Genomic DNA, 26,833 nt, shown 5'->3' with positions numbered 1-26,833 from the left:
TAACATTTCATGGTCACTGTTCCCAAGACGGCCACCGACCCTCACATCTCCCACTAGTCCTTCTCTGTTCACAAACAACAGGTCAAGCAGGGCCCCTCCTCTAGTGGGCTCATTTACCACTTGCATGAGGAAGTTGTCCTCCACACATTCGAGGAACCTCCTAGATTGCTTCCTCTCTGCCATGTTGTATTTCCAGCAGACATCGGGCAAGTTGAAGTCGCCCACGAGTACAAGGGCCGGCGACCAGGCGGCTTCTGACAGCCGCTTGTAAAACGCCTCGTCCGCTTGCTCATCCTGGTTGGGTGGTCTATAACAGACTCCCACCGTAATGTCCGCCCTGCCGACCTTCCCCCTTATCTTCACCCATAGACATTCAACCTTGTCATCCTCAGAGACAGAGACCAGGGGCTGCCCCTGTGCCAGACAGAGACAGTTCCAGCCAGCTCCGCAACAGACCACCCACTGCCCAAAGCTGAGCCATTCAGGGAAGTTGGTGGCACCTCTTTGAAAAGGTGGCATCTCTTTGAAAAAATTACCCTTTCTTAAATGAGAAAGGGTAAAATGCTACACATCAGTGTGAAAGAGAGGAGTGAGAAAAAAATGTGAGCGAAACGACCCTGAAGACACCAAGGTCAGAGAAGAAGGAGGGGAAGGAGATGCTCCAAGCACCACAGCAGAGATTGCCCTGCAGTCCATGGAAGAGACCATGGTGAAGTAGGTGGTCCCTCTGTAGCCGGTGAAGAGGACCATGCAGGAGCCAATAGCCACACTGCAGCCCGTGGAGGACCCCATGCCAGAGCAGTCTCATGGCAGGAACTGCAGCCCGTGGAGGACCCCATGCCAGAGCAGTCTCATGGCAGGAACTGCAGCCCATGGAGAGGAGCCCACGCAGGAGCAGATTTTTCCTAACAGGAACTGCAGCATGTGGAGAAGCCTACGCAGGAGCGAGTTTATCCTGAAGGACTGCAGCCCATGGAGAGGACGCACACTGGAGCAGGAGAAAAGTGTAAGGAGGAAGGAGCGGCAGAGATGAACTGTTATGAACTGACTAAAACCCCCCATTCTCCATCTCCCCTGTGCCCCTGGACGGCGGCGGAGATAGAGGAATCAGGAATGAAAGAGTGAAGTGGAGCCTGGGAAAAAGGGGCGGAGTGGGGGGAAGATGTTCTTAGTTTTTGTCTTTGCTTCTCACCATCATACTGTATTTCTAATTGGCAATACATTAAATTGGGCAACAAACAGGAGGAGCTGGAAGCCATTGTGCAGCTGGAAAACTATGATATAGTTGCAAAAACTGGAGGGCTGCAATGGATGGCTATAAACTCTTCAGAAGGGATAGGCAAGGTAGGAGAGGCAGTGGGGTGGCCCTGTATGTTAGGCAGTGTCTTGACTGTCTAGAGCTTGAGGATGGTGATGAAAGGGTCGAGTGTTTATGGGTAAGAGTCAGGGGGAAGGCCAACAAGGCAGATACCATGGTGGGAGTCTGCTATAGACCACCCAACCAGGATGAAGAGAAAGATGAAATATTCTATAAGCAGTTGGGAGAAGTCTCATGATCGCTGTCCTTTGTTCTCATGGGGGACTTCAACTTACCAGATGTCTGCTGGAAATACAATATAGCGGAGAGGAAACAGTCTAGGATGTTCCTGGAGTGTATGGGAGAGAACTTCCTGACACAGCTGGTGAATGAGCCAACTAGGGAAGGTGCCCCACTGGACCTGTTGTCTGCGAACAGAGAAGGACTTGTGGGTGATGTGATAGTTGGAGGCCGTCTTGGGCATAGCGATCACAAAACGATAAGAGTTTTCGATTCCTGGAGAAGTAAGGAAAGGGGCCAGCAGAACTGCCACCTTGGACTTCCAGAGGGCAGACTGTGGCCGGTTTAGGACCCTGGTTGACAGAGTCCCTTGGGAGGCAGTCCTGAAGGGCAAAGGAGTCCAGGAAGGCTTCACTTTCTTCAAGAAGGAAATCTTAAAGGCACAAGAGCAGGTGCTGAAAGACGAATCGGCGGGGAAGAAGACCGACTTGGCTGAACAGAGACCTTTGGCTGGAAGTCAGGAAAAAAAGGAGAGTTTACGAGCTTTGGAAGAAGAAGGGGCAGGCAACTCAGGAGGACTGATTATTTCCCTATAATCTAAGGGGAAATGATTAGTGACCTGCTACGTCGCTTAGACACACACAAGTCTATGGGGCCGGATGGGATCCACCCAAGGGTACTGAGGGAGCTGATGGAAGTGCTCACCAAGCCACTTTCCATCATTTATCAGCAGTCCTGGCTAACTGGGGAGGTCCCAGGTGACTGGAAATTAGCAACTGTGATGCCCATCTACAAGAAGGGCCGGAAGGAAGATCCGGGGAACTACAGGCCTGTCAGTCTGACCTCAGTGCCGGGGATGGTTATGGAGCAGATCATCTTGAGTGCCATCATGGGGCACGTACAGGACAACCAGGCGATCAGGCCCAGTCAGCATGGGTCTATGAAAGGCAGGTCCTGCTTGACTAACCTGATCTCCTTCTATGACAATGTGGCCCACTTAGTGGACGAAGGAAAGGCTGTGGATATTGTCTACCTGGACTTTAGTAAAGCCTTTGACACCGTCTCCCACAGCATTCTCCTGGAGAAATTGACTGCTCATGGCTTGGACGGACGTATGCTTTGCTGGGTAAAAAAACTGGCTGGATGGCCGAGCCCAAAGAGTTGTCGTTGAATGGAGTTAAATCCAGTGGGCAGTCGGTCACAAGTAGTGTTCCCCAGGGCTCAGTATTGGGGCCAGTTCACTTTAATATCTATCTTATCAATGATCTGGACGAGGGGATGGAGTGCACCCTCAGCAGGTTTGCAGACGACACCAAGTTGGGCGGGAGTGTTGATCTGCTTGAGGGTAGGAAGGCTCTGCAGAGGGATCTCGACAGGTTGGATCAATGGGCCGAGGCCAACTGTATGAGGTTCAACAAGGCCAAGTGTCGGGCCCTGCACTTGGGGCACAACAACCCCATGCACCATTACAGGCTTGGGGAAGAGTGGCTGGAAAGCTGCCTGGTGGAAAAGGACCTGGGGGTTGTTGATTGACAGCTGGCTGAATATGAGCCAGCAGTGTGCCCAGGTGGCCAAGGTGGCCAATAGCATCCTGGCTTGTATCAGAAATAGTGTGGCCAGCAGGGCAAGGGAAGTGATTATCCCCCTGTACTTGGCACTGGTGAGGCCGCACCTCGAATACCATGTTCAGTTTTAGGCTCCTCACTACGAGAAAGACATTGAGGTGCTGGAGTGTGTCCAAAGAAGGGCAACGAAGCTGATGAAGGGTCTAGAGCACAAGTCTGATGAGGAGCAGCTGAGGGAACTGGGATTGTTTATTCTGGAGAAAAGGAGGTTGAGGGGAGACCTTATCGCTCTCTACAACTACCTGGAAGGAGGTTGTAGCGAGGTGGGTGTTGGTCTCTTTTCCCGGGCAACAAGTGTTAGGAGAAGAGGAAACTGCCTCAAGTTGTCCCAGGGGAGGTTTAGATGGGATATTAGGAAAAAATGTCTTCACGGAAAGGGTTATCAAACATTGGAACAGGCTGCCCAGGGAAGTGGTGGAGTCACCATCCCTGGAGGTATTTAAAAGACGTGTAGATGTGGTGCTTAGGGACATGGTTTAGTGGTGGACTTGGCAGTGCTAGGTTAACGGTTGGAGTCGATGATCTTAAGGGTCTTTTCCAACCTAAATGATTCTATAATTCTATGATTCTATTTCTGTTAAGATTACTCAAGGTTACATCCATCACCCATTTCTTTCCATTGATTTTTTTTTTCTTTATTATCAGAGATTTTCCTACATCTTGAGACATTTTCTAGCCTCTTCTGTTTTTTTATAATAGTGTTATTAAAGATATTGCTTCTACTTTTCTCAAGGTCTCAGATTAATAGGACATATGGTATATCCAGTCAATTGCATGATCGTCTGTTCATAATTTTATCATTTCGTATCTGAAATGGCAGCCATTCCCAGAGTAAATTCTTTCAGGTGTACCATGTCTCCACAAAATTTGTTTTTTCAAGACCTACTACTGTGCTTTTAAGCAGTGTCACGGGCTACTGGATAAGTCTTCAGCCAGCTTATAGTAATTTCTACCATGATAAGGACATATCAGTGGCCCTACTAGTTTTGCACAGAGGTCCAGTGTAGTCTACTTGCCACGCATATCCAAATTGGTAGTTTAAACTTAATCTTTCATGATTTGATATCTTTTGTTGTTCAGCTTTTTTCACTAATGCATACATTTCAGTCCTTTGTTATTTGTATAATGACGTCTTTAGACAAGTCCACCCCCTGGTCTCTTGCCCAGTGATAGGTGACATCTCATCCTGGATGTCCTGACGTTTCGTGAGCCCATCTAGCTACAAATAGTTCTCTTTATGTTCCCAGTCCAGGTTTTTGTTGATTGTGGCAATCTGAGCAGCTCAGTCTGCTTGATGGTTGTTGATTTGTTCTTTGGTGGCTCTTCCTTTTGGGACATTGACATGTTGCACCCACACATTGAGTTTTTCCAAATCCTGTGCAATCTTTTTCCATAATTTAGCCATCCAAATAGGGTGTTGGCCACCATCCAAGAGTCAGTATACAGGTATAACTTGGGACATTTCTTCTGTAATGCTACATCGATGGCTAGTCTTATGGCTTGGACTTACACAAATTGATTTGGTTGTCTTTCACCTTCATCTGTTTTTAAACACCTGTTAGACAGGATTCCAAACGGCAGCTTTCCATCTTCTCCATTTGCCAATACTCCGATAGGAACTGTCAGTGAACAGGGCATATTGTCAATCTTCTTTGGATAGTTTGTCATATTACAGGACTTCTTGAGCATGTAGTAATACCTTGGGTGAGGCCCTCAAAATCACAATTTTCAGGCCATTCTGCGGCAATTAACGACACGGACTCCGAATTGTGTCAGCAAGCGGAGACATTTATTCTGTGGCGCATTTGCCTTTTATACACACTTTCGGTACTTTCCCAACTAATCAGGCTTTCCCATCCCGCATGCGCAAACAAGCCATCAAAGCTAGTTGGACCTTGCAACACTCCACGCGCAAAGCAGTCCAATCACAATGCTGATCACGCGCTGTCCATGCGAAGGCAGTTTGGTCGTCTTGCTACATTCCCTTATTCTTCAGCCAAGCTCCGTGCAGACTTCGGCGTAAACACTAACTCAGCTTCTCTTTATCTATCGCTCCCAAGGTCGTCCTCTCATCAGGGTAATCAGCTCCTCGGTGCTTTCCATCCGAGCTCCGTTTAACTCTTGTAATGCCACATCTCCCCCTTTCTGTTCTACCCACATTACAGATGACAACATTCGTTCTACCATTTGCTGCATACATCATATTACACAAGGGATACAAATCAAAATACACAAAAACACTCCCAAAACCAGTAACCCCAATTTTCGTGAGATCTTGTCTAAATGTTTCATTAGCCAAAGCAAAGCGAGAGAAATTAAAATGAATGCAAGAATCAGCTTCAATAGATCCCAACAGGTTGATTTCCTGCGTCTTTATTGAAATGGGTAGATTATCATCCCAGCTATCAAGTTTATCTAAACATGTTTTAGTGGATTTGCATAAGCTTTTGGTGATGCCTCTCATTTTGGTTGCGATCTGTGCTATGCCTCCCATGTCATCTGCAGGGACGCCGACCAAGCAAGTGTGGAACAGCGATCCAGCAGACGCCAGAGACAAGCACAATGTGCTTTGGTTTAGGGTCTGCGCTAGGGTAAGCCAAACGTTGCCTTGAGGCATTGGGGGCAACATACCATGAGTGAACGCAAAGTTGCTTATGATCAAGCACACAAGCGATATCATTGCGAATCTGAGTCGGACGAGTCATCCTTCATTTCAGTCGTGCTGTTGCTGTGTGATGAGATGAAGGGTTGTATGTGACGTGCAGGCACCCACCGTGGGCCGTTATCTGTGGAGACACAAGCATAACCTCTGCCCCATGTAATAAGAGGGAAAGGGCCAATAATTTTTCCTGTATGTAAATCCTTTATCATGACTTGCGCTTTCCTGTTTATTTCAGTAGTTTCCTTTTGCTGCGCACTAAAGTGTCAAGCTATGGCTGGTAGAACAGTTCCTGAGGGAAGATTCAAAAAATTTAAAACATATAATGCTTTTTGTAGACGTTCATGGGGTGTTTGATTCCCTGCTCCCCCTTTCTGTTGAGCCAGAATGCGTTTGAGGGTATTGTGCGTGCGTTCTATGATGGCCTGGCCCGTTGGCGAGTGTGGTATGCCGGTGACATGGCGAACTCCCCGTAATTGTAAAAAGGATTGTATGCGATGCGAAACGTATGCGGGGCCATTGTCGGTCTTAATCTGAGTAGGGACTCCAAGGGTCGCGAAAGCTGCTAAGAAATGACGACAGACATCCCTAGCGCCTTCTGTGTGGCAAGAGGCAAAAATTGCCCCAGAGAACGTGTCAACCGAAACACGGGTATATTTGAGACGGCCAAACTCCGCAATATGAGTTACATCAGTTTGCCACACTTGCAAAGAGACCAGGCCCCTGGGGTTTACCCCAGTCTGGGATGTAAACAATCGATGGCGCTGACAATCAGCACATGCTGAAATAATATCCTGAGCTTGTCGCGCGGTCAATGAGAATTGCTTACACAAGGCCCGAGCATTCTGATGGTAAAAGGCATGGGATAATCGTGCCTGAGCATGTCGGTCCGGGACTACCTGCACAGGCAATGTCAGATTATCCGCTTGTCGATTCCCTTCCACAAGTGGCCCTGGTAAGGTGGTATGCGCTCTGATATGCAAGACAAAATATGGTTTAGTTCTATGAGTCAACAAGAAAACTAAAGCTTTCAAGAGTTGAAACAATACAGCATTTTCAATGTCCCGGAGGAGGGCTCCTTCAGCCTGCTCTACCAGGCCAGTCACGTAAGCAGAGTCAGTGATTATATTAATAGGTTCTGACCATTTTTCAAAAGCGCAAACTACAGCGCTCAGTTCAACAATCTGTGGAGATCCTGACACCACCCGGATGTCTGACAGCCATTGCTTCGAATCAGGGTCCTGCCAAACAATGACCGATTTACCAGTTTTCCAGGATCCATCCGTAAACACAGTCAACGCATCCAAAGGTACTGAACTTCGCAGAGGTGTATGCTGCAAAATAAACTGGGCAGAAATTAATTTATGCTTGGGGGGATGTACTTCAGTCTTCCCCGGAAAGTCTGCAAGGGCAACCTGCATAGAAAGAGACATTTGTAATAACAATTGTAATAAGACCACAGTCAAGGGTAAAATAATACAAGAAGGTTCTCGCCCAGCCAAACCAGTTACGCGTTGTCTTGCTTTCATGATTAGCTGAGCAAAGGCTTCGTAAAAGGTGGTAATCATTTTTGATAATTGATGAGGAAAAAAAATCCATTCAATGATTAACAAAGGATCACAGAGTTTAACATCCCATTGAAAGAGCAACTCATAGGGGTGCTGTTGCCCATTCAATATAATCACATAAAATGGTAAGTCAAAAGAACACCTATGCGCCTGTCAGGTGGAAATAGCTTCTGATACCTTGTGTAAGGCTTCCTGTGCCTCCGCGGTCAGTGATCGCGGTGAGGAAAGGGCTGCATCCCCTTTCAACAGCTGGAATAGAGGATGTAGATCCTGATTTGTAATGCCCAAAAGTGGGCAAACCCAATTAATTGTTCCCAATATTTTTTGGAGATCATTAAGAGTATTTACAGGATTCGCTATTAAGACCTTTTGTGGTCTGACAGTTTGTGTAGTAATGCGCCACCCCAAATATTGCCATGGTGTCAGCGTTTGAATTTTTTCAGGAGCTATTTGCAATCCCGCAGCTTGAACAGACTGTGTAGTAAGGGCTAAGGCTTGTTGCATCATTTCGACAGTGGGTGCTGAAATCAGAATATCATCCATATAATGATAGACCAATGCCTGTGGGTACTGCTTTCGAACTATACTAAGCGCCCTCGCAACAAACCACTGGCACATAGTAGGGCTATTCTTCATTCCCTGGGGTAAGACGACCCAATGGTAACATTGGTAAGGTTCCACCGCATTAATGCTGGATATTGAAAATGCAAACCGGGGAGCATCATCTGGATGCAAAGGTATCGTAAAAAAGTAGTCCTTTAAGTCAATTATTGTTAAGGGCCATTCTGTGGGTATCATTGTGGGAGATGGTAATCCAGGCTGTAAGGCTCCCATATCCTCCATTATGGCATTAATTTTACGTAAATCATGCAACAAGCGCCACCTACCGCTTTTTTTCTGAATAACGAAAACAGGGGAATTCCATGGGCTGGTAGAGGGAACTATATGTCCAGCCTTAAGTTGTTCCTGTACCAAAGTATGCAGATGTTGCAGCTTCTCTATTGTTAGGGGTCACTGATCTACCCAGACGGGGGTATCCATTTTTCCATGTTAAACGAAGGGTAGGCTGCACACCAGTGACCCCTAGGACAAATTTGAACCTAACCTTGTTCCCCATTGTACCATACAATTGTGTCCCCACAATACAATAGGTGTCTCTAAAACAAATGGTTTTACCGTAGCAACGTATTTGTCAGGTCCCGTTATCTGTATAAAATACTTGCTCTGATAGCTAACCTTGTGACCCCCGATACCTAGAAGAGAGTGAGTCATGTTGAGGAGGGGCCACTTCTTGGGCCATTGCTGTAAAGAGATAACTGTGACGTCCGCGCCGGTATCCAGTAACCCAGTCAATTCTACATTCTCCCCCTGACATGTAAGCATACATTTGCAATAGGGTCTCTGAGATGTAACTGGCGTGGCCCAAAAAACCTGAGGCGGGCCAGAAGAACCAAACCCAGCCGATCCTCTTTCTTTCGTTGACGTACCGACGTTAATTGCTTTGAAAAGAATCAATTGTGCAACGCGGGTACCTTGTTGCACCACACACGGGGGGCTTGGGGTCCATGCCATGATTTGTATTTCCCCTTTAAAATCAGCATCAATGACTCCTGGTAAAACAAACAATCCCATTAACGTAGTAGACGATCGCCCTAAAAGAAGTGCACTATGTCCGTGCCCTAGGGGGCCCCAGACCCCTGTCGGGATCCGCTGAACAGTGCTATCAGTAAAAGTTATTGTTGCGGCGGCTGCCAGGTCCAGCCCTGCGCTGATTGAAGAGCGGATACTGTTGGGGAGGGGGTTGGACTACTTGTGTTGCAGCGCGGTCCTTGTGTGCACTCCGACGGGAGTTTCCCTGAAGGGGTTGACCATTTTTATCAAATTTCGAGCGGCACTGATTAGCGTAGTGCCGACCTTTGTGGCACCGCGGGCAGATTCCAGGGTTGTTAACTGCTTTCGTTTTCCCCGCTGCTCGCTCCGGGCATTCACGCTTAAAGTGCCCCTGACCACCACACTTGAAACAGACGGTCTGCTTGTTTTGCATGGAAGCAAAAGCGGCAGCCATTGCTTCATATTTGTGCGCTACGGTACCAATCCTATTGCAGGTTTCTAACATTTTAATGAGTGATGGATTTTCAAAAGGACGTAGCACCTTTTGACAATCAGCATTTGCATTCTCGACCGCTAGTTTCAACAATATAATGTTTCGAGCCTCTTCGTGGGGGACTTGTTTTTCAAGACTAGTTTTCAAACGGTCAATAAAAGTCATAAATGGCTCCTGGGGTTCCTGTTTTATTTCTGTAAACGATTTGGATGGTTTTCCGGCATCAGGAACCTTTAGGAAGGCTCTATAAGCACAGTCCTTAATGTCATCTAATGCCTCTTGAGGGGTGTCCACTTGTGCTGCAGGACATAGCCACTGTCCGCATCCAATCAAGTGATCTATTGACAAAACCTGCACCGGATCACCTGGTGGTCGTGCCAAATATTCTATTTGTTTCTGCTCTAGCATTCTGATCCAATCAGACTCCCAGATTGCGTATTGAGTGCCTGTTAATAGTAATTGGGCTAGTGTTTTGCAGTCATGAGGCACTAGAGTATATGAATTCATGACAGAACCCAACATATTACGCACATACAGTGACTCAATGCCAAACTCAAATACCCCTTTTTGTAGTTCCTTGATTATTTGAAAGGATAGACCCTCCCATTGCGGACGCCTGTTAGCTTGGTACAAAACAGGGGCGGCTATTGCCCCTGCAATGCCATACTCCCCGTGTTTCAGTGCTTCCTTTCACACATGATCCCACTTATCCTGCGGATCCGGAGGGAACAAGTCTGGCTCTTGCGCCGGATCCACCCGCCCCGGGTCAAAAGGGTCATCGTCATTGTCCTCACTGTCATCCTTCCCTGCTGCTGCCACCAAACGTGCAGAGCTTGGGCAGGCAGGAGAACCAAAAGTCTTATTTTTACGGTGAGGACTATGAATAGCTTCCTCCGGTGGAGCACTAGGGCTGGGTTGGTTATGTATGTCATCGGCACATGAAGTGTCAGGGGTCTCTTTTTCAGTAGATGGGTTTTGCGATTGCCGCATTGTTTCAAGCTTCTTCATAACCTGCAGCACCTGCCGCCAGGGTTTTAAAAGCTCCATCGCTATGGGGTCCCCTAGGGTGGCTCGATCCCAGAGCTTCGCCCCTATTTCATCCCAGAGGTCTGCCGTGAAGATGTTAACGGCATTGACCCCATCCCCCTGGGAACTCGCCCACTTAAGCAGCTTTTTGAGCGCTGTGGACGGGATATTGACCCCATGCTTTTGTAGGAGTCTCTCCATAAGTTCCAAACCCGATTTTCCATTGGCAGTAATATGATTACCCACGTTCCCCGCAGCTCACCTCTCTTAGGAGATGATTGTAGCCAGCTTATGCTTCCTTTCAGCACCTGTAGTAGTTCTGCAAGGCGTTGCCACTGGCAGCAGTTTTGCTGGTTGTCGCTCCTCACATGGGGCACCATTTGCGGCAATTAACGGCACGGACTCCGAATTGTAATCAGAGCTGTCCATTTACTCCAAGTACCCCTTGACTCATCACGTGACAAGTGCATTTTCTCCTTTCAGCATCCAGTGAAGTACCAGCAGTTAGGGGCCAGCAGTTGTGATTCTGTTCCCACCACTTTAGATGCTGCCTGAATTCCCTCATAGGCAGCTAATACTTCCTTTTCTGTCGGGGTATAGTTCTCCTCAGATCCTCAGTAGCCTCAGCTCCAGAATCCAAGGGGTCTTCCTCTGGTCTCTCCTGGTGCTTTATGCCATAAACTCCATTGGATTGATTGGTCACCTGCTGATGCGTGTCAGTTATGGTTTTCTAGCATGTTTTCAAAAGCTCCATCTGACTGACTGAACAGGTTGCTAATTTGGGGAGATAGATACCCATCATTTCTTTCCCAGCTGGCCACTGGGGAAGAGTTTCCCTTTTCTCTCTCCTTCCTGTCCCCAAAAGGTTTTTTTACCTCTAGAGTCAATGTATATCATCAGCTACAGACCCTGCAAGCAATTCTTTGTGTATTTAAGTCTGTATCATAATCCTTTGTGCAACAGGGGAAGCAGTTGATGTGCTGGAGGGCAGGGCTGCTATTTGGAGGGACCTTGACAGGCTAGAGAAATAGCCTGACAGGAACCTCATGAAATCTAACAAAGGCAAATGCAAGGTGCTGCATCTGGCATGGAATAATTCCATTCAACACAACAGGCTAGGGGGCAACTGGCTACAAAAACCTTTTCATAAAAGCATCTAGGGGTGCTAGTAGAAAACAAGTTGAACATAAGTCAGCAGTATGCCCCTGCAGCAATGAAGGCCAACCAAATACTGGGCTGTATTAGCAAGAATGTAGTCAGCAGGGTGAGGGAAGTGAATATTCTCCTCTATTTGGTACTTTTGAATCTGCATATGGAGTACTGTGTGCAGTTTGGGGCTCCTCATTACAAGAAAGACCTTGAAAATACTGAAACAAATCCAGTGGAGGAACACCAAGATGATCAGGGGGCTGGAGCCCACGGCATACAAGAAGAGACTGAGAACTATTTTTTTTTCTCAGTTATTTTTTTCCTTAAGATTTTTTTTCTTAAAAACAGAAGGCAAAGGCAATGGATTATCTTATTACTGTCTACAACTATCTAATGGGAGGGTATAGAGAAGATGGAGCCAGACTCTTCTCAAATGTGCACACTGATAGGACAAGAGGTAATGGGCACAAGTTGGAACATGAGAAATTCCTATTAGATATAAGGAAAAACTCTTTCTATCATGAGGTTGGCCAAATACTGGAAGAGATTGCACAGACAGGTGGTAGAATCTCCATTCTTGGAGATATTCAAAACTCAGCTGGACAAGTCCCTGAGCAACCTGATCTAATTGGTCCTGCTTTGAGCAGGGGGTTTGACTAGATGACTTACAGAAGTTCCTTCTAACCGAAATTATTCTGTGATCATCCTTCTCTGAGTGGAGAGTTAGACTAGATGGCTTCCTGTTCTCCCTTCCAACCTAAATTATTTTATGATTCTACAGTAATGTAGGGCTCAAGGAGTGATATCCTGTAATTATTGCTTCAGCCTCAAAGGATCCATAAGTGCATACTCTACAGACAGTATCTCTAGGACTTGAACCCAGGTCCCCACCTCAAGTCTACAGATCCCTGTGCCTCTGATGAAAGGATTAGTCCCTCCAGATACCTCACACACAGGTAGGGAAGGCCAGAGCTGACTAGTGCAACAATCATCCTTATTGACCAAGAAAGAGTTCTCCAATATTTTGGAACCTGCTTCCTTACCAAGTCACAATTGAATTACAGCTCCTTTGTACCACCTCAGCATTACTGAGAGCTCACGACTAAACTAGCAAATCTAGTCACAGAACTCAACTTCTCCAGGCAGCCTCCTACCTCCAGCTGCTGCCCAATTGAGCAGAGACGGTAGTAATATATGGAGATGGCCTCAGTTTTCCTGAAGGGTGTCTGGAGTTCCACTACTGGTGTTGCTGGGTCAAGGCCAAGAGATTTCCATGATAGCAATCTAAGTACAACTTTTATCAAAGTCAAGAAGTGACAAGTGCCACGCCTGCCAATACCTGTAGAAGCCTTGCCCCTACTTACAGTCAAATGTCCCACTTGTCCTTGTAAGTCCCTTCTCTGTTCCAGTCACAAGGTCAGTTTACCCCATCTCTTTTTGCCTTGGAGGCTGGCATTTTTAAAAATGTCATAACCCATGTGTTCTCAGGCTCCCCTGTGATTAGCTGACATTGACAGAGGCGAGGCTGCCACAGCTCCATACCCCACAAGTCTAACCAGTAGCAAAACTAAGAATGTATTCTCAATAGACACACACACAAACACACATATACCCACAAATATATACATATATGCATGGCCAGCCACGCAGATCAACAGAGACGGACACACTCAGTGCTCACAAAAACACAAATAGCACCAATGGCCAGCCACGCAGATCAAGAGAGACGGACACACTCAGTGCTCACAAAAACACAAATAGCACCAATGGCCTTATCCTGGTCCCCTCTCTGGCTGATCAGGGTGAAGGTCCATTAATGGTAAATATAAACACACACACGTACAATGTGGATCCCTCCAGTAGCTGGGCTCAGACACTTGGTCTGCCCAGGAGCTGGGCCGTGGATCCCGGTCTCCCCAGTTGCTGGCACCTGGACATGTGAGCCCCTGAGGCCCGCAGCACCACTCCAGTTGCTGATACAGACTACTTCACTCACAGGCACGCATGCGCGCGCGCGCACACACACACTAACCACCCTCCTCACCACCCCCCCCCGCCTGCTCCCCCTGCCCAGCAGTCTGAGACTTCCCCTATCTCCCTGGTAGCCAATCCCACCTCCTGTGGTCTCACCTTTAGAGGCACACACATACACGCACCTGTCTCAGAGATCACTTCACCTACTCACTGGGTCATCTGACTTGCTATTCACTAGCAATCACACACTAGCTCACACACCCTCACTCTCTCCAGTTGCTGCACCATGGACACATGGGCCCCTATGACCATACAGTATTACTTGGACTTTGAGCTGTGTTGCAAGATACAATCAACAATGCCCACTAAAATGGAAAACCAACAACAAAAAGCCAACTTGAGAAGAACACATATATGGCTTCCTTTCTGCAGGCTTCTGCTACATGTGTTTCCTTATCCTTCAGTCAATAACACCATAGAGAATTGTCTACGTTTAGTCCACACCCAGGACTAAACAATAACAGTTTTTCTATCACCCAATGTCCCTTCCCAAACAAGGAAGGAAATTGGGAAAAAGGAGGGAGACTGATGGGTTAAAATTAAACAGATTTAATAAAATCAGGAAACCAATATCAACAATAATATAAAACACACAAAAATTATACTTGGCTACAAAGTTGCAGCAAGTTGCTCCAGGAATACCAATCACTAGGAATGCAAAAGAGGGAGGCTAGAAGAGAGGAAAGCAAAAACAACTGCACCTCTCCCAGCAACCCCTCCCTTTTATAGTGAACTTGATGCTGATGATATAGAATACACCCATGGGCCAGCCTGGGTCAGCTGCCCTGCATTTAACTGCTAAGGGCCTTGATGACCATGGCTGGCCACAAACTGAAACAAAATCCCAATGAAACCAGGACAAGAATTTAAAAAAAATGTCTGCCTGGTTCATTTGTTACATGTGTGTAATAGCACTGCATTATAAGATGTCTATGCCACTGCTTCTGCTAAAAGACATTTAGAATAGAATAGAATAGAATAGAATAGAATAGAATAGAATAGAATAGTTCAGTTGGAAGGGACCTACAACAATCATCTCGTCCAACTCCCTGACCACTTCAGGGCTCACCAAAAGTTAAAGCATATTATTAAGGGCATTGTCCAAATGCCTCTTAAACACTAACAGGCATGGGGCATCGACCACCTCTCTAGGAAGCCTGTTCCAGTGTTTGACCACTCTCTCAGTAAAGAAATGTTTCCTAATATCTAGTCTAAACCTTCCCTGACAGAACTTTGGACCGTTCCCACATGTCCTGTCACTGGATACCAGGGAGAAGAGATCAGCACCTCTCTCTCCACTTCCCCTCCTCAGGAAGCTGTAGAGAGCAATGAGGTCACCCCTCAGCTGCCTTCTCTCCAAACTAGACAAGCCAGGAGTTCTTAGCCGCTCCTCATAGGACATGCTTTGTTGCCCTCCTCTGGATGCATTCAAGTACCTTAACATCCTCCTTAAACTGTGGGGCCCAGAACTGCACACAATACTCAAGGTGCTACATTCATCTTGCTACATTCCCTTATTCTTCAGCCAAGCTCTGTGCAGACTTGGGCGTAAACACTAACTCAGCTTCTCTTTATCTATCACTCCCAAGGTTGTCCTCCCATCAGGGCAATCAGCTCCTCGGTGCTTTCCATCCGAGCTCCGTTTAACTCTTGTAATGCCACACCATTCCATCAACTCTTCTGCCAGGCCTGTGTTACGACCTGGTCGCAAGTAGTTCATAAATCCCTTGGAGTAAATTAAGGTGAAACGACACCAAATAACTGGTATGAAATTAAGAACAATTTATTAATACAGGGAAAGTGGCATGGTTGTAAGTGTCTTGGGTTTCTAAAGATGCTGCCAAAAGAGAGAGAGGGAAAAGGGAAAAGAGAAAGAGGACAGAGATTATGAGAGAGAAGGAAAGAGATATCACCACCCTGGGATCCAGCGATGTAAGTTGTTCGTAGTGTTGGTAAGTTGCTTGCAGAGTTGCTCCTTCGGTACACCGCTTGCAGGATCGGTCCTCAGGTGGCGGGCAGGAGCACGCGCCAGCATCCCAAGCGAGAAGGTCTAAATACTTTAGGTCATTTGCATGCGAGATAGGAGAGGGTGGTAACATCCCTCTTGTCTCCCCCCCTCTGCTTGCTTCCCATGCTAATTGGGACGCCTGCGCTTTGTAGTCTTAGATTGTTCTCAAAATGAGTCAGTGGTCCCCCAAGGGGTGTCTGGTGGTCGTGATCCCCCCTAGTTGTGGTGTCCGCTGTATGACCCCGCTTCTGCACAAGCGTGGTTGATGCCTTGCAAAGTTGTTGCACATGTAGGCTGGTCCCAAGGAAAAGATACCATCCCGCCTCCGCAGGACTTATCTCTTCCTCCAGCCAGAGTTGTAAATCACAACAATTAAGGCACAGCAGGGGTATTGTTATGTTCCCAAGACCCTTATCTCTTGCCAGACTTGCAGGCCTCTGTAGTACACATACCCTCCTCCAGCCAGAGTTGTCAAACAAGTTGTTTAAGGCATACAAACTCTGTCCATCACAGCCTGGACATCCCTGTTTCCCCATTTGAGCCTGTTGGGTAATCAGAGCTGTCCATTTACTCCAGGTACCCCTTGACTCATCACGTGACAAGTGCATTTCTCCTTTCAGCATCCAGTGAAGTACCAGCAGTTAGGGGCCAGCAGTTGTGATTCTGTTCCCACCACTTTAGATGCTGCCTGAATTCCCTCATAGGCAGCTAATACTTCCTTTTCTGTCGGGGTATAGTTCTCCTCAGATCCTCAGTAGCCTCAGCTCCAGAATCCAAGGGGTCTTCCTCTGGTCTCTCCTGGTGCTTTATGCCATAAACTCCATTGGATTGATTGGTCACCTGCTGATGCGTGTAGCATGTTTCGGACATTTGGACTAATTATGATGGGGCCCAGGGTAACTGCACATGCTACTTATTGTTTTACCTGGTCAAAGGCTTGTTGTTGCTCAGGTTACGCAAATGAGTTCTTTTTCCTGTTAACTTAGCACAGGAGGTTCATGAGCTGACTGTATCTAGAAATGTGCATCTGCCAAAATCCCACCATTCCAAGAAAAACTTGTTTTTCCTTTTTATTGATCGGTGGTGTCACTGCCATGATCTTATCAGTCATCAGTAGGAATGTGAGTTTCCATCTTTCTATTTGACACCGAGAAACTGTATTTCTTGCACAGATCTCTTCACCTTATTTATCTTTGTTGCAAATCCAGCATTTAGTAAAATCCTTATAATCTGTTTGCCTTTGTTTTCCACCTCTTGAATAGTGTTTCCTCATATTATGATGTCATCAAAGTACTGTAAGTGATCTGGGGCATTGCCCTCCTCTAAAGCCCTTTGTACATTCCCCTTTCTTCCATCCTTGTCTTAGGCAATTGTATGTGTACTGTACTCCTCTCTAAGGAAAGGCAAACTGCAGTTTACACTCAGGGTCCAGGGGAACTGAGAAAAATGCATTAGCTATGTCAACGGTCAAATATCAGGCAGCATTCTTTGCTTTGATTTCATACTGTGGTTATAGCATACCTGGTACTGCTGTGCTCAAAGGTGGTGGTACCTCATTCAAACCTTGATAGGCTATGGTTAATATCCAAACCTTTCAGGGATTTGCACTGGCCAGATGGGGCTGTTGAAAGGCAAATGGGTTTGAGGAACCACCCCTTGACTTTCTAGTTCTTTGATAAGAAGCGGGTCCCATCCGCTAGTCCTTTAAACAACTGAAAATTCGCTTTCCTAAGGTTTAGGGTCTTGACTATACTTTTCGCTCGGCCTATATCCCTCAAGATCATGAATTCCACCAGGGCATGATCACTGCAGCCCAGGCTACCACCAGTCGTGACCTCTGCAAGGTCAAAATATCTTCTTCATCATCTTCATTATCCTTTTCCCTGACCTGGCCAGGTGCAGAGCCTCCCTCTTTGGTAAACTCTTTGAGGTTTACCAAAGCCAGTTCTTCAATGATAGTGGTGTAGGAGGAATTTTCTGATGGTAGGGCTGATGGTGTGAGGTCTTCCTCAGCCTACTGTGGCTTAGATGTCTGTCAGGGAGTAGCAAGGGCCAGCTTCTCTGTAAGAGACGGGGAGCTGGGAGCTGGGAGCCAAGCGTGACAACACAGCTGGCAGGGCAAGGGCCTTTCCAGCCAGGGTTCTGTCCCACGATCCCCAAGCAAGGGAGCAGGCCTGGGGATGGCAGCAAGAGACAGCCATGAGTCCAGATCCTCAGGCAAGTCCATGATGATGAGGCAGTTCTGCGGACGAGCTTGGAAGTCAAGCCAGGATCAGGTCCACTGAGGGTAACCAGGGTGGGACACACTCCAGGGATCACCAGGCAGGCTCACAGTGATGAGGCACATCGAAAACCAAGCTGGGAAGTAAGTCCATGGGTCAGGGTCTGGATCACTGAGGTCCATTGCCAGGCACAGGCATTGCTGTGATGGAGCTGCAGACAAATACACCTACAACATAGCTTAGGGAGGGACTGAAGGCCCAGGCCTGACCTGTGTTGGGGAATTTTTATCGTACTCCTTGAGGCGAATTAAACAAATGTTTGTGCTTAAATATAAAGAGATTTCAATGGACAGAGTCCTACCACAGGGTCCCTCCCAAGGCATACAGTCCTTCACGAACTGCTCCAACGTGGGTCCTTCCCATGGGCTGCAGTTGTTCAAGAACTCCTCCACCATAGGTCCTCTCCACAGAGTAGAGTCCTTCAAGGATAGACTACCCAAACTAGACAAACCCAGAGTCCTCAGCTGCTCCTCATAGGACATGCCTTCCAGCCCCTTCACCAGCTTTGTTGCCCTCCTGTGGACGCATTCAAGTACCTTAACATCCTCCTTAAATTATGGGGCCCAGAACTGCACACAATACTCAAGGTGAGGCCGCACCAATGCTAAATACAGTGGGATAATCACCTCTTTTGACCGGCTGGTTATACTGTATTTGATGCACCCCAGAATGTTGTTTGCCCTCTTGGCTGCCAGGGCACACTGCTGACTCCTATTGAGCCTACTGTCAATCAGAACCCCCAGATCCCTTTCTGCAGGGCTCCTCTCCAGCCACTCCTCTCCCAATTTATACTTGTGCCCGGCGTTACTCTGTCCCAGGTGCAGAATCCGTCATGTGTTCTTGTTAGTTTTCATGCCATTGATGACTGCCCAATGCTCCAATCTATCTAGATCCCTCTGCAAGGCTTCCTGTCCCTCGAGAGAGTCAACAGCACCTCCCAGTTTGGTATCGTCAGCAAACTTGCTAAGGGTGCATTCAACTCCTGCATCCAGATCATTGATAAAAATATCGAACAGAACTGGCCTTGAACTCTGAGGAACACCACTGGTGACCGGTCGCCAGCCAGATGTAGCCCCATTCACTACAACCCTTTGAGCTCTATCCCTCAGCCAGTTCTTCACCCAGCGCACCATGTACCTGCTCATCCCACAGTTGGACAACTTGTCCAGAAGGATGCTGTGAGGGACTGTATCGAAAGCCTTACTGAAATCCAGAAAACCTACATCTACCACCTTCCCTTCATCCACTAGGCAGGTGACCTTATCGTAGAAGGATATTAAATTAGCTAAACAGGACTTTCCCTTTGTGAACACGTTGGCTGTGCCTGATGATTGCATTGTCCTTTAAATGCCTTTCAGTAGCACCCATTATGATCTTCTCCATAAGTTTTCCAGGTACTGAGGTTAGACTAACAGGTCTGTAGTTTCCTGGGTCTTCCCTCATGCCCTTCTTGTAAATTGGAATAACGTTGGCTAGCTTCCAGCCAGCAGGGACCTCCCCAGACTCCCAAGACCTTTGGTAGATGATCGAGAGGGGTCCTGCCGTAACATCCGCTAACTCCTTCAATACTCTGGGATGAATCCCATCAGACCCCATGGACTTGTGAACATTCAGCTGATACAGCTGGTCCCTTACAATTTCCGTGTCCACAAATGGAAAGGCACTGTTCCTGCACTCGTTGTCCTCCGACTCAGGGGACCAGGCAGTCCAAGGTCTATCAGTATTATTAAAGACTGAGGCAAAAAAAGCATTGAATGCCTCCACTTTTTCTTCATCCCTATTAGTCAGGTGACCATCTTCAACAAGTATCGTTCCAATGTTTTCTTTAGACCTCCTCTTGCTATTAACATACTTTAAAAAGCCTTTCTTGTTGTCTGACACAACACTGTCCGGTTTCAGCTCTAATTGAGCTTTGGCCTTTCATGTCTTCTCCTTGCATATGCAAACAATGGCTCTGTAATCTTCCTGCAAAGCCTGCCCTTGCTTCCAGAGATCATACAATTTATTTTTCCTCTTGAGCTCCACAGGGAGTTCCCTGTTCGGCCAAGCTCATCTTCTGCCCCGCTTGCTTGACTTGCGACACACTGGAATTGCCTGCTCCTGTGCTTCTAATTGGTGGTTCTTGAAAACTGACCAGCACTCTGGACTCCTAAGCCCTCAAAAGCAGATTCCCAGGGGACACTGCTAAGTAGCTCCCTGAGTAGCTTAAAGTTTGCTCTCTTGAAGCCCAGGTTAGAAACTGCTGACCTTTTTTCTCATTACACTGAAAATTTTAAACTCAACCATTTTACGATCACTGTGGCCAAGACAGCCACCTACCATCACATCTCCCATGAGTCCTTCTCTATTCACAAACAACAAGTCTAGGAGGGCATCTTTCCTAGTTGGCTCACTGAGTACTTGTGACAAGAAATTATCATCTTCCACAAACTTCAGGAATTTCCCAGACTCATTCGTCACAGCAGTATGATATTCCCAGTTGATGTCTGGGACGTTGAAATCTCCCATAAGGACAAGGTCTACTGATCCAGAAATTTCTCCTAATTGCCTATAGAATAACTCATCAGTGCTAACATCCTGGCTGGGTGATCGGTAGTAGACACCCACTACAACTTCTCCTTTGTTTTCCATCCCCCAATCCTCACCCAGAGGCTCTCAACCACATCATCCCTAACTGTAAGGGCTGTACAATCAAACCTCTCCCTTACATACAGAGTGCGACACCTCCACCTCGTCTGCCCTGCCTCTCCCTCCTGAACAGCCTGTAGCCCTCCATCCCAGCACTCCAATCGTGGGACTCATTCCACCAAGTCTCACTAATACCAATGATATCATAGTTCTGGGAAGTAACCAACGCTTCCAGTTCATCCTGATTGTTTCTCCCACTGCATGCGTTGGTATACAAGTGTCCTGGTTTCATTGGGATTTTGTTTCAGTTTGTGGCCAGCCATGGTGATCAGGGCCATTAGCAGTTAAATGCAGGGCAGCTGACCCAGGCTGGCCCACAGGTGTATTCTATATCATTAACAATCAAGTTCACTATGAAAGGAAGGGCTTGGTGGGGAGAGGTGAGGCTGTTTTTGTTCTCCTCTCTTCTGTGTTTTTTTTTTTTTTTTCTTCCCCCCTCCCCTCATTGCTGACAATTGCTATTCCTTGGTGCTACTACTTGGTGCAACCTGTAGCTAAGTATACTTTTGTGTGTTTTATGTTAGCATTTATATTGGTTTCTTTATTTTATTAAATCTGTTTAATTTTAACCCATGAGTCTCCCTCTTTTTTCCCAATTTCCTTCCTCAGTTGAGAAAGGGACATTGGGTGGGAGAAAAACTGCTATTATTTAGCCCCGGGTGTGGGCTAAATGAAGACAACAAGCATTTCAGATATGCTCCTGAGCCCTCCGTGCTCCCAGGAGTAGTGTAAATGTTCCCACTAGCATTGCCGCCCTCAGGCAATGCCATGCCAACCGTTGGTTTACCTTCAGCTCTCCTGATGGTATCCCCTTTCCCCATTGATTCTAGTTTAAAGCCCTCTCAATCAGTCCCTCCAGCTTACATCCAAAGATGCGTTTTCCCCATTGGGGCAGGGAGCATTTGCTAAGCTCTTGGGGAGGTGGGAAGCTTTGGGGGTATAAATCCCCTTTTTGGAGCCACTAAAAGGTGAATTGCTGATCGGAACAAAAGCCAAGTAGTAACCTGGCTTGCAAACCAGGATGCTTACAGCTTACACAAGGTGGCAAGAAAGCATTTTAAATGAAACAAGGTGATTGTGGCAGAGGTGGATGCACAATGGCAGGCAGATTTGGTGGATATGCAACAGTTTTCCAGGCACAAGGATGGCGCTAAGTATATCTAATACCGATAGACATATTACCAAACTATGCCTGGGCTTTTGGTCTAAAAGGCAAAACAGTTTATGAAATAGCTTGGGCTTTTAAAAGCGTTTTCACCAGGGGGTAAATTACAGACTGACTGGGGAAAAGGATTTTTAAACCAGCCTTTAAACAAACTGCTAAAGCAGTATAACATTCACTGCTTTGTTACTAATGATAAAGTAAAAGCTTCCATCATACAGCAACAGGGCACATGATACGGAGGATTCCCTATCCTCTCTCCACCTGGCTGAACACAATGACTTAAGGGATAGAGGGGAATGGCGAAAAGTTCCTGCCTGGCGCATCTGGCACGACTCCTCGTGACTACTCCACCTTCCCAGGTGCCCTTGCGTAATAGGTATCAGGCTCTGCAAGTGGAACCGAACAATAACGAGGATGATGGTTCATCTAGCTTGGAGGTGTCGCCGAGGTTAAGTCAGCCTACGCCTTATGTCAAACCCGGTTCCGTAAAGAAAAAAAGACGGGTCATTGTCATAGGAGACCCTCTCCTGAGGGGAACAGAAGGCCCGATATGCAGACGGGACCCACTTCTTAAGGAAGTCTGCCGCCTCCCTGGGGCCCGGGTTAAAGATGTGACGAGAAAACTTCCTACCCTGGTAAGGCCCTCAGATTATTATCCATTATTGATTTTTCAGGTAGGCAGAGATGAAGTTGCAACAAGAAGTCCGAGGGCAATCAAGGGAGACTTCAGGCCCTTGGGTCGACTGGTTAAGGGATCAGGAGCACAAGTAGTGCTCTCCTCTATCCTTCCAGTTGCAGGGAATGATGAGGGAAGAAACAGGAAGAGCCAGAAAATCAATACCTGGCTCCGTGCCTGGTGTCACCGGCACAATTTTGGGTTTTTGGATCATGGGTCGGTCTACACGACACCAGGCCTGCTGGCGACAGATGGGGTACACCTGTCTCAAAGGGGGGAAAGGATCCTTGCGCAGGAGTTGTTAGTAGGGCTCATTGAAAGAGCTTTAAACTAGGTTTGAAGGGGGAAAGGCTAAAACCAGGCTCGCTAGAGATAAGACTGGGGTTGGCACGCCAATGTTTGAAGGACGGTGTGCTAGTGAGGTCCTTCGGTCTGCTGTCTCAGTGGAGGCAGGGGATGGAGAGCCATGCGGCAGCAGAGACGCAAGGGTTATTGAAGTGTCAGAAACCACGGAAGCGCCTGAGAACAGTCACGTAGGAATTAGGGCTTGTCCCCCCAAAAAGGTGGTGGGATCAATAGCCCAACTGAAGTGCATCTACACCAATGCATGCAGCATGGGCAACAAACAGGAGGAGCTGGAAGCCATTGTGCAGCTGGAAAACTATGACAGAGTTGCAATCACGGAAACATGGTGGGATGACTCGCACAACTGGAGTGCTGCAATGGATGGCTATAAACTCTTCAGAAGGGATAGGCAAGGTAGGAGAGGCGGTGGGGTGGCCCTGTATGTTAGGCAGTGTCTTGACTGTCTAGAGCTTGAGGATGGTGATGAAAGGGTCGAGTGTTTATGGGTAAGAGTCAGGGGGAAGGCCAACCAGGCAGATATCATGGTGGGAGTCTGCTATAGACCAGCCAACCAGGATGAAGAGAAAGATGAAATATTCTATAAGCAGCTGGGAGAAGTCTCACGATTGCTGTCCCTTGTTCTCGTGGGGGACTTCAACTTACCAGATGTCTGCTGGAAATACAATACAGCAGAGAAGAAAATGTTTCGGAGGTTCCTGGAGTGTGTGGAAGATAGCTTCCTGACACAGCTGGTGAGTGAGCCAACTAGGGAAGGCACCCCACTGGGCCTATCGTCTGCGAACAGAGAAGGACTTGTGGGTGATGTGATGGTTGGAGGCCGTCTTGGGCGTTTTCGATTCTTGGAGAAGTAAGGAATGTGGTTAGCAGAACTGCTACCTTGGACTTCCGGAGGGCAGACTTTGGCCTGTTTAGGACCCTGGTTGACAGAGTCACTCCTGAAAGGAAAAGGAGTCCAGGAAGGCTGGACATCCTTCAAGAAGGAAATATCTTCTTTAAAATAGTGCTCCAGGGCAAGACATGGCAGTATACTTTGCAGAAAGGCTATTATCCAGCCCTCTCCATGTTGTTGGAGGTCAGTCTTATCATGAACAATCTTATTAAGCTCCACAACAAAGCTTCAGCCATTGGCTCTCCAGCCATAGGCCTGGTTGTTGTGGTTTAACACCAGCAGGCAGCTAAGCACCACACAGCCTCTCACTCACTCCCCCCACAGTGGGATGGGGTAAGAATTGGAAAGGTAAAAGTGCAAAAACCCACGAGTTGAGATAAAGACCATTTAATAAGTAAAAAAACAAAACCCAAAAAGAAATACAACAAAGAAAAAACAAACCCAAGAAAATCAAGTGACGCAAAAAAAAACCCAACAACTGCCCACCACCAGCTAACCGATGCCCAGCCAGTCCCCAAGCAATGGCAAACTTACACCTTCCCCCCAGTTTTTATTGCTGAGCATGACGTCATATGGTATGGAATATTCCATTGGTCAGTTTGGGTCAGCTGTCCTGGCTGTGTCCCCTCCCAGCTTCTTGCACACCCCCAGCCCACTCGCTGGCAGGGCAGTGTGTAAAGCAGAAAATACCTTGATGCTGTGTAAGTGCTGTTCAGTAATAGCTAAAACATGGGTGTGTTATCAACACTGTTTTCAGCACAAATCCAAACTGTAGCACCATATGAGCTATTAAGAAAATTAACTCCATCTCAGCCAGACCCAGGACACTGATCTACCATCCTGTCACAAGGAAAACAACGCTTAAAATGAATGAAAATCCTTGACACTTTTCCTTTAACTGTGAAGCTGCATCTGTGGACCCAGAAGTCTCTGAAATTTTAGAAATCATGCCAAATAGGCAGTGGTAGAGAACTATGAGGAACTGGCCTTGTACACGAATTAATACAGAGCTCAGGCCGACAATGGTCTCCCTGGTTTTCAAGGTGTTCCTGGAATGTATGGGGTGGACACTGGAGGTATATTCCATAGCCTGTTCAGAAAGGCTGTTCTGCTTTTGAAAAGGGGTTTGGAAATTGTTAAGCCACATGTTAAAAGCATCATTCAAGACATTGCAACAAATGTGTTTGGATGCATTTCCAAGAACCTCCTGGACAAGCCGGAAACATTGGCAAAGCAGGAGGTCTTGAGGCTTGATTATATTCAAATAAAGAGCTTTAAAAGAAAGAGAGCTGCTTCATGCCCCCAGACGGAAGGCTGACCCCAGCCCCTTAAAAGAAAAAGGATGAGTGGTGCCAGGCAGCAGACTAGGGCAGGAAGAAGAAAAAGAACAAGACAGGCTGAATGATGCAAAAGAAATTAAAAACCCAAAGAATGGGGGCCCCATTCTACTGCTAGAAAAGGAGCTATATTTTGACAGGGATACCTTTCATTCACAGCTATGTTCTGGCTATGTTTTGTTCATTTTTTTTCTTCTCCAGAGACAGTTCATGGTCTCTTTCTCTCAGCTATTATTTCTTAAACTTTCTTTGCAACCTTAGGGTGACCTGTGCCTTCTCAAAAATGCATTCTTGGTTTTGCTGCTTTGTGATCTACAGATAAGTTTTAAAAAACCAAAAGGCTCAATGCATGGTATTTTTAATGCCTGTGTAGCTGTCACGTGTTATTTTGGTTTTACTTGGACTTGCTAGGGCATTGAGGTTGGGATGTATGTGTGCTCATCTACAATATATTTTTTAAACTGATCAATTCTGAAAAAAAATCAATTCTCATCTCAGTCATATTTCACTTGCAGAATCTCAGTCATTCTGAAAGTTCTGCAGTAGTTCATAGAGACAGGGAAACAAGGCAATCATATCTTAAATTTTTAGTAGTGTACTGGGTCGGGGCGGGGAAAGTGAGCAAGTGGCTGTGTGGGTGCTTGACTGCTGCCTTCTGACTTCAGGGCTGACCAAAACTTAAAGCATATTATTAAGGGCATTGTCCAAATGTGTCTTAAACACTGACAGGCATGGGGCATCGACCATCTCTCTAGGAAGCCTGTTCCAGTGTTTGACTACCCTCTCTGTAAAGAAATGCTTCCTAATGTCAAGTCTCAGTCAATTCTCCTAATTTTCAGGATTCTTTTATAACTAAGGACACTTGTTTAAAAACAGACTGTTTCTCAGTAGTTCATCTACTGCTGTCTGTTCCTTAAATGAAGTCCATAATTACCTTCCAGCAACATTAGGGAGAGCTGAATCCGTAGCCCGACAGAGGTGAGGCTGCTACAGCTGTATGTCACCAGGTCCAACCAATAGCAACACTGAGAATGTATTCCCAGGAGGCGTGCGCGCGCGCGCGCACACACACACACACACACAGACACATGTATACAACGTGTATATATATATATATATATATATATTTTGCTGGCCACACAGCTCAACACAGACAGAAACACTCGGTACTCACACAAACACAAACAGCACGAATGACTTCATCCTGTTCCCCTCTCTGGCTAATCAGGATGAAGGTCCATTAGTGGGAGATGTATATATACATATGCACAACGTGGATCCTTCCAGGATCTGGGCTCACTCAGTCCGCCCAGTAGCTGGTCCCTAGATTCCAGTCTCCCCAGTTGCTGGCACCTGGTCATAAGAGCCCCCTAAGCTGCAGCCCCACTCCAGTTGCTAGTGCAGACCTCCTAACTTAAAGACACACAGATACACAGAGCTCTCCAGCAGCTGGCCAGGACTCCCCTGATCCCTCTGGTAGCCAACTCACCCTGTGGACTTGCTCTTAAGAGACACACACATACTCCCCTGGATCCCAGGCCACTTCACCTACTCGCCAGCTACTCTGGATTGATTTTCACTAGTGATCACACCCTCATACACCCACCCTTGCTCCAGTTGCTTGCACCACAGACATACAGGCCCTCTGACCAATGGTCCCACTCCAGTTGCTGGCACTTAGATCTCCATAAACACACTTGCACACAGGACAGAGAGTCCC

This window comes from Nyctibius grandis, chromosome W, assembly GCF_013368605.1.
Source record: "Nyctibius grandis isolate bNycGra1 chromosome W, bNycGra1.pri, whole genome shotgun sequence".
In the NCBI taxonomy this organism is placed as follows: Eukaryota; Metazoa; Chordata; class Aves; order Nyctibiiformes; family Nyctibiidae; genus Nyctibius; species Nyctibius grandis.
Note: the sequence above shows the minus strand (reverse complement) of the source record.